Below are 8,915 nucleotides of genomic sequence, written 5' to 3' on the forward strand. Positions count from 1 at the left end.
AGCTGTGAGATCAGACGAGGGCCACGTGGTTTCTAACAGGTCCTCAAAGCTCCCATCAGCCCCTGCAGTGGGCACATTAGACATGTTTAAAGGAAGCTATTGCGCCTTTGTGAGTTTGCCTGCTTCTACAGTTGAACTTCATACAGTCTGCACTAATATGGACACTTTTTGTTATAACGTGGTTTTAAACTCAGTAAAAGAGTCACTTTTTTTAAAGCTATAGATTTGTTCTTTTTATTATTGTATTTCCTTTTTGTCCTTTGAGCAGTTATTTTCATTTCTATTCTTAAATGACCTTATTTTGCAGTTTCTGTGGATGTACAGAAACTGAGTCCGTGGCTGATAACTGGAAAATGCAAAATTGCGAAAAATACCAAAATTATTATCAGTCCTGAACCCGTTTTGTTTCAAACCGTCACCTGCCAACGCAGGAGATACTTTTAAAAGTATAATATACGACATGTCCAGTTAACAAATCTAAAAACAGCTTATTTATTGTCATATATCTATTGGCGTGTGTACTCACACGGTTCCCAGTGTTTAATGCTCAGTGTAACAGTCACGTTTAGCTTATTGAACTTGTAACGGCATCGTTCGATGTTTGCTCCAGCCAAACAAAACTTACACGTATCATTCAAACGTTACAACAATCTTCAATCGTTCATGATCGTTTTTTGGTTGGATTCCAAGTAACAGCTGAGCTTCCATGTGATTCAATTTGCCACATAGCTAAGTGAATAAATGTAAGTATGCAGCTAATATTCTGTTTTTCAGTACAATAAAATGAAATAATGTGAATACAAAAATGTAAAAATAAAATTAATGAAACCTTATCACAGCATCTCGTCTGTAAACAGGATTTCAAACTGCTTTTTTTCTGTAATTTGCTTTAGGTTTTCGAGTGACATGCCCTGCTGATTTTTATATGTATATAAAAAATTGTAACCAGCGTAGAAGATCACATTTATGCAGCAGCAGTCTTACACCGTGGTTCAGGGGTTTAGGAAGCTCGTCTTGTAACCAGAAGGTTGCCGGTTCAGACTCTGACTCTTGGTCGTTGTGTCCTTGGGCAAGACACTTCACCTACCGCCTACTGGTGTTGGCCAGAGGGGCCGATGGCGCGATATGGCAGCCTCGCTTCTGTCAGTCTGCCCCAGGGCAGCTGTGGCTACAACTGTAGCTGCCTCCACCAGTGTGTGAATGTGAGAGTGAATGAATAGTGGCATTGTGCGTTGAGAGTCTAGAAAAGCGCTATATAAATGCAATCCATTATTATTACAAATGATTAATATTATAAGTTATGTGATAATATTAGTCTGACTTGCTCTGTGAGTAAACCTCGACTTTCTTATTTCTTCATCTTTATTACTCCGTCTGTGATGGAGGTGAAGCCTGGGCTGTGGTTTACTGTTTGACATCTGCTCGTCTGTTGGTTTTTGTTCAGGCTGCAGGGATCATTTCTCACTGTGGGCACCTCCTTTATAACAGGCACAGTAGTAAGTGGCTGAATGATCAATCGTACATCTGCTGATCACCAGCTCACCACTATTTTCTTTCCTCATAGCTGAAAATGTGTCTTTTAGAGGATGACTGAAAGCTGTGGGCTTTTTTTCACCACTACGATCAAAACGTAGAATCGCTGTTAATGTTCCCTCATCTTTTCTATCTTTTCTCATGTACCAGTACACAAAATTGGTGTCACACTGGTTAATGCCTGTACACGCTAAGGACACTGTTTCATCAGCTCTCCTGGTCTTTGATTTCTGGTCCTGAATCAGCATTTCTGCTGCCATGGTAACCAGTGCTGTAGAGACACAGACAGATAGATGAAGGTTAGTGTGACAGTGTTTGTTACAGGTTGACTTTGTTGGCTCCTGATTGGCTGGAAACACTCACCTGAACACAGACAGCACAGAGCAGCAGCTGGGAGGAAAAGCATTTTGTGCAGTGGTGTTTCCTCTGGTGAACCTGGGGAGAAGTGGCGCTCTGATGCAGCTGAGGCCAAACAAGGACGAGCTGTGAGATCAGACGAGGGCCACGTGGTTTCTAACAGGTCCTCAAAGCTCCCATCAGCCCCTGCAGTGGACACATTTGACACATTTAAAGAAACCTACTGCGCCTTTGTGCCTTTGCCTGCTTCTACAGTTGAACTACGTGCAGTCTGCCCCAATACACAGCAAAATCTCCAGTGTTAAATTAACACTTTGACAGTGTTATGTGTTTAAAAGTAACCTAGTCAGTTTTGAAGATTAACAATGACTAACACTGAGCAGTGCTGATTTTCTAACACTGGAATATTTCTAACATTTTGAGTTATTTTCCAGTGTTAGAAAATCAGCACTGCTCAGTGTTAGCCATTGTTAATCTTCAAAACTGACTAGGTTACTTTTAAACACATAACACTGTCAAAGTGTTAATTTAACACTCAACAGTGTTGTATCTAACACTCAGAGGTGTGGACCCATATAGACACTCTCCAGTGTTATACAGTACGAGAGTTGCTTTTAATTTTTTTATGTTTCTTTCTTTTTGGTCTTTTGAGCTGTTCTTTCTGTTTTTATTGATTTATGGCTTTTAACATCCATATCCTCTGTGTTTTGTATGTCATTGCATGTGTCTAGAAAACAACGTCGTCAACTAAGACTTGTACAGTGCTCAGCTGTAAATCTGCTATAAAATGGAAACTAAAGCTTTGCCACAGCTACATCAGCTATTTGAGTGGTTGATTCAGCTAATGGTCATTTTGCAGCCAACACTGTGACATCCATTATCCATCCATCCAGCCATTTGCGTCCGCTTATCCTTTTCAGGGTCGCGGGGAGCGCTGGAGCCTATCCCAGCTGTCATAGGGCGAGAGGCGGGGTACACCCTGGACAGGTCACCAGTCTGTCGCAGGGCCAATATCCATCATTTTCTCTGCAATTTAAATAAAATAAAATGAAATAATAAAGGTAATATTTGTAAATGTAACATGTAGAAAATTAATTTGCATTTCTTTGTCTGTTAATATGATCTCCTCCCGACTCACTTCAAACAAGTTCTCATCAGCACTTAGTTTTAGGTTTTCAAGTACGCCGTCCTGCTGTCTTTCCATGTATATATAAAACAGTCATCAGCAGAGATCAGCACATGGATTCAGGAGCAATGTTGCAGAATATTTTTAGTATTATAAACTTTTAGATAAGATCACTTTAACGTCCTCCATCAATAAAAAAAAAAAGTTTATATTACATTTTCAACCAAACAGCACGTTCTCACATGAACATATAAACTCTTTAGTTTAGTTTAAAATGTAGCAACAACTCAGCGTCCTTTCTAGTCCATCTTTAGATTTATTTACAAGCTAGTGATACAGATACTGAGACCAAACTATCTTATTGTCTTTGTATGTATAGTATGTCGGTATGTGTTTTGCTCTTCATTTAACTTGATTTTCGAAGAAAAAAATTTAACAAAAAAATATCACATTAGGAGGGAAAGAAAATCTATTTCACGACAACTTTGTGCTGTTTGTAAGAGAAGGAGAACAGAGTACCTGAAAACAATTTTCTTTGAAACTTTTAATTTCTACTTATTTATTGATCACATAGAGGCTGGCTGTGGTTTACTGCTCTCTTCCTGTCACACTGTCTGACATCTGTTCATCTGTTGGTTTTTGTTCAGGCTGCAGGAATCATTTCTCACTGTGGGAACCTTTCCAACAAACACAATAGTAAGTGGCTGTATGTTGGGGTTTAATATCTTTGATGACCAATTCACAGCCACCTGGTTTTCTTAAAGCATTGAAATCTTGTTTCTGGGGATGATTGTAGCGTGAATTAACTGCCCCATCAGCCAGATCAATGCGCAGAATCACTTTAAGAGGATCTTTTTCTGTGTTCTGGTACCAGTAAATCTGTTTTTTGTCACACTGGTCAGTGCTTTTACAGCTTATGGCAACTGTTTCACCAGCTCTCCCAGTCTGTGATAACTGCTCCTGAATCAGCTGTTCTGCTGCCACGGTAACCAGTGCTGTAGAGACACAGACAGATAGATGAAGGTTAGTGTGACAGTGTTTGTTACAGGTTGACTTTGTTGGCTCCTGATTGGCTGGAAACACTCACCTGAACACAGACAGCACAGAGCAGCAGCTGGGAGGAAAAGCATTTTGTGCAGTGGTGTTTCCTCTGGTGAACCTGGGGAGAAGTGGCGCTCTGATGCAGCTGAGGCCAAACAAGGACGAGCTGTGAGATCAGATGAGGGCCACGTGGTTTCTAACAGGTCCTCAAAGCTCCCATCAGCCCCTGCAGTGGACACATTAGACATGTTTAAAAAGCCTTTCGTACAATTTCATTTATTAAAATTCAAATTCAAATTTTATTTGTCACGTACACAGTCATACACAGTACGATATGTAGTGAAATGCTTGGACAACTGCTCGTGACCTAAAGAAAACAAAAAAGGAAAAGGCTATGAATAAGATAGGAAATAAATATGAAAAATTAAAAAGGGTAAATTTAACTAGGAAGGAATAAAATATAAATTAAGGTTAAAAATGAAATAACTGTACAACACAAATTAGAATGAAGGGTAAATTTAACTGGGAAAGAATAAGATAAAATACATAAATTAAAGTTGAAAATAAAATAACTGTACAACAAAATACACAATACACAATATAGAACTATATAAGAATGTATGAAGGAATCTAAATATAAATAAATATATACACAATAACAGCAGCTGTACAAGTATTAACCGGAAATGAAGAATATAGTGACCAGTGTTGTGCAAAACCAAAGTCCAGAAAGTCCAGTGTGTGTGTAAGAACCATATGTGTGGGTCAGTACTGTGTGGTGGTGTGATTGAGAGACCGTATCGCCTGCGGGAAGAAGCTCCTCCTCAGTCTCTCTGTGTTGGTCTTCAGGGAGCGGAATCGCTTTCCTGACCTCAACAGAGAGAACAGTCTGTTGTTGGGATGGCTGAGGTCCTTCACCATCTTCCTGGCCTTGGTCCAGCACCGCCTGCTGTAGATTGAGTGCAGGTCAGGGAGCTCGGACCGGATGGTGCGCTCAGCTGACCGCACAACCCTCTGTAGAGCTCGTCTGTCCTGCATGGTGCTGTTCCCGAACCAGGTTAAGATGTTTCCCGCCAGGATGCTCTCTATGGTGCACGAGTAAAAGTTCCTGAGCACCTTGGAGGGCAGTTGGAAGTCTCTCAAGCGTCTGAGGTGGTAGAGACGCTGACGGGCCTTTTTCACCACGGTGTTGATGTGACAGGACCATGACAGGTCCTGCGTGATGTGAACTCCGAGGTATTTGAAGCTGTCCACTCTCTCCACTGGGCACTCGTTGATGACGGGGGTCTGGTAGTTCCTCTCCTGCTTAGTGCTGAAGTCCACTATCAGCTCCTTTGTCTTACTGACGTTTAGAAGGAGGTTGTTCCTCTGGCACCAGTTCTCCAGATTCCTAATCTCCTTCAGGTAGGCCGTCTCGTTGTTATCAGAGATCAGGCCCATTTTATGTTATATTATGTTGTTTTATTATTTTTGCTGCAATATTTTGATCAGTTGTCTGTTTTTTCAAACCCAGCTAGAGGATGAAGTATTTTGAAACACTTCAGTCTTTCTGTTAAATGTTTGACCTGAAAGTTCTTCTGTTAACACGTTTAAAGGTGCTAAGCTGTAAACCCATGAATCCTAAAAATGACTGGACAGTGTTATATATTTTGAGGGCCACGTGATTTCTAACATATCCTTAAAGTTCCCAACAGCCCCTACAGTCCACGTACAATTTGATTTATTACTTTTATTTTGAAGCCAAAGCAGCCGATCTTTTGGAGATCCACACTGTGCTTCCAAAATAAAATAAAAGTTATAAAGAGATCAGTGATGTTGTTGCAAAGCCAGAGAGGTAATTGTGCACTTGAGCACACTTTAGTGTATTTGCTAATTATAAGCACCATTTCAAATGGGCTTTCACAGAAGAGGCTTCTGTGTGACTACAGGTGAGTAGACGGGGTGTTGTTAAACTCGTAACACTCACACAGTGTGTACTTCTGGGAAAAAATAGTCAGTCTGCATACAAATATTTACCTGTGAGTGGAAATGCTGTGTATGCATCTTGTATTAATCCTGACTGTTGGTACTAATAAAATTAACAAAGGCTCTATACTGTGCTTTCAAGTAAACAGTGAAAACAGTGTTTTTATAAGGCCTTTAATAATCGTGTATTGCCAGTTTTTCATTATAATTTAGTGTATCTTATGTTTATACGTAGATTTACTCTTAAACAGATCAGACTATTTTATTTTTAATAAAAAAGTCTTAAAATCTTGTTGTGCAGTCTGAATGTTTGAAGTTTATTCATTTCCTTTGGTAAAAGCTTTTATCATCTAAAACAATATTTTTATTGGCCCCTTTTAGTTTTGTTAATTCAAAACATAAACACAGCAGGTTATGGGCTCATTTAAAGCTTACTGATAACTTTGTTCATATTTTAATGTTTTAATTAATAGTTTGGTCAATTTCACAATTATGTTACATTTGCAAAGTGTCTTCGTGACTTTTTGCCTTGTAAAAATATTAACAACTAAAGATTTTAAAACCTCAGTGTCTCCTTTTTTGCTTTAAACTTAAGTAACGTCTCTGAAGGTGATGCTGGATTTCCACATTTGTCTGGCAGTTTGTTTCCCTTCTTTCTTACCACAGTAAATAAAAGTTTCAATAAGGTCTCTGTGGTTCGTTTGAAACAAACATATGATCACAAGTTTTGTGGATTTGAGTTTGCTGCTCGTGCTGAGATTAAAAACGAAAAGGATAAGACCGCCATCATGTGGTTATTCAAAAGAACTAAGTAGTTCAAAATCAAAGGGCATTCCTATGAAGAACAAAGGTGAATTATATAATCATATAATGGTGCTCTGTGTTGGTCTTTTTTGGGGGGGGAGTAGTTTACAATAATTAGTAAGGTGACATTTCTTTGCCAAAGCTGGATTTATAGCATTTTAAAAAGATCCAGTCGTCTGTGGTCAGAACTGTTGAAACCAAAGAAAAAAAGATTTGCTCTTGTTCTGTGTCTTTGTACGTAGAGAACTTATTTGTCTTTACTCATATATGACATTTATTATCATGTACAAATGTTTTACATAAACATGAACACTTCTCATTTGACAAAGTTATTTGGCATGTAGAGGATCTCACAGAATTTCAAAACATATCTGTGTGTTTTTGTTTGTTTGTTACTGAATGAGATAAATAAATAAACCCTGACACTTGTCAGTATACTGTTTCTCAGAAAAATGCATTTAGCAGTCTTAAATCCAGATCCAAAGCCAGGCCGGACAGCAGCAGCACAGAAAATGGTGTCAGGTTTCTGTTACGTCTGACAGTAAAAGCAGAAAAACAAAACCGTATTCAACCATGCAATAAAAAAGAAGCTACTCTCAGCTCTTGCCACAAGGGGTCACCACAGAACTGGCCGCTCATGCTGATACAGTCCCAGGGGCAGTGCCTCTGCGAATTCACAAAAATAAAACTGTTTCTGCAGCATTTTTAAAGCAAAGAATAATTTACTGCCAAAAGATGGTGTGAAATTTTTATTTTAGATGTTTTTGGTGTGCAGATGATCACAAAGAGACGCCTTCTCTTCAGCACCAAAATCACACTTAGTATAAGTCAAAATGACCTTTCTCTCACGTTTTGCTGCAGAAGCTACTCAAGCTCTTACATGGCCCACAATCTACTGTGAACTGAAAACAGATGAACCTGTTCAAGGCAAGTTTCACGCTGGATATTTTCTCCTGATGTCACACAAAAGCATTCAGACTGGCCCACTGCTCTGAATGTGCACACGGCGCCCACTCAGGTAAGAGATCTTTCATCATAGTCTGTGCTAAAGAGGAGTGAAAAAATTAGACTGTGGGAGAGAGTAATACGAATATAGTACAATGTAATACTACAAATAGTATCGCAGGTACTACACCAAATTGCAAAGCTTCTGTTTTATTTGCTTTACAAAGGGTGGACGAGTGTTTGCACTGGTTCTGGTTGTTTATTTAACAAGTACGGTACCTACTGGACCTCAATATAAAAAATTTAAGTAAACTGCTATTTACATTAGACGCCCCTGGGCAGGTCACATTGATAGATACAGCACAATTCAATTCAGTTTTATTGATATAGCACCAACTGACACCAACAGTCGCCTCAAGGTGCTTTGTGTTGTAAGGAAAAGCACAACAAAACGCACACAGGAAAGACAAATAAAAATATGTCACACTGGCTTAAACGGGATCACAGGTCTGGTTTTTCATAAGCCACCTTGAGATGTGCCTTCAAATTGGACATATAGAATTTTTCTTTATTAGTACGCTATATTAGTATTTGCTTCCCTTCAGTGACAGCAATTTGTCCAACTGTGGTTCACCTGCAAAGCCGTTCCCAGCCCCTTCTAGCCATGTCCCTGGGTCCAATCTCACAGGCACTCTTTGGTTTAATAGATTCATTTAGAGGAGTGCAGGAGTTCATGCAACCTTATTTAGAAAACAGGCATCTCAGAGCTCCAAAGCTCAACATTGTTTTTTATTTAGGGGGTTGAGCTAGACTCTGATATACTTGAGTTAAACATACTTTACAGCTCATTTACAATGCAAAGCTCCTTACCTTGCAGGGCTACACTGTAATGCATCATCTCTACTGGTGATTTTGTAAACATCTACCATCATTTTAATCATTTGTGCTTAACGTGACACTGAGACAATCTTATTTAAGTCTTATTAAATATTACAGTTAGCATTCAGAAGATGAACTGTGTTTCTGTCCTTTCAGTGTTCAGAGGGTCCTGTTTTGCTTGGTCACTGCTCCAAAACCATTATGTCATTGTTCCCCGAGTCACCTGTCAGGGAGTCGCACCAGGCGGCAGCATCAAGCCTGGTTC

This window comes from Diplotaxodon limnothrissa, linkage group LG18 (genome assembly GCF_057381915.1).
Source record: "Diplotaxodon limnothrissa isolate DT_005_m linkage group LG18, D_limnothrissa_male_GT1.1, whole genome shotgun sequence".
Lineage (NCBI taxonomy): Eukaryota > Metazoa > Chordata > Actinopteri > Cichliformes > Cichlidae > Diplotaxodon > Diplotaxodon limnothrissa.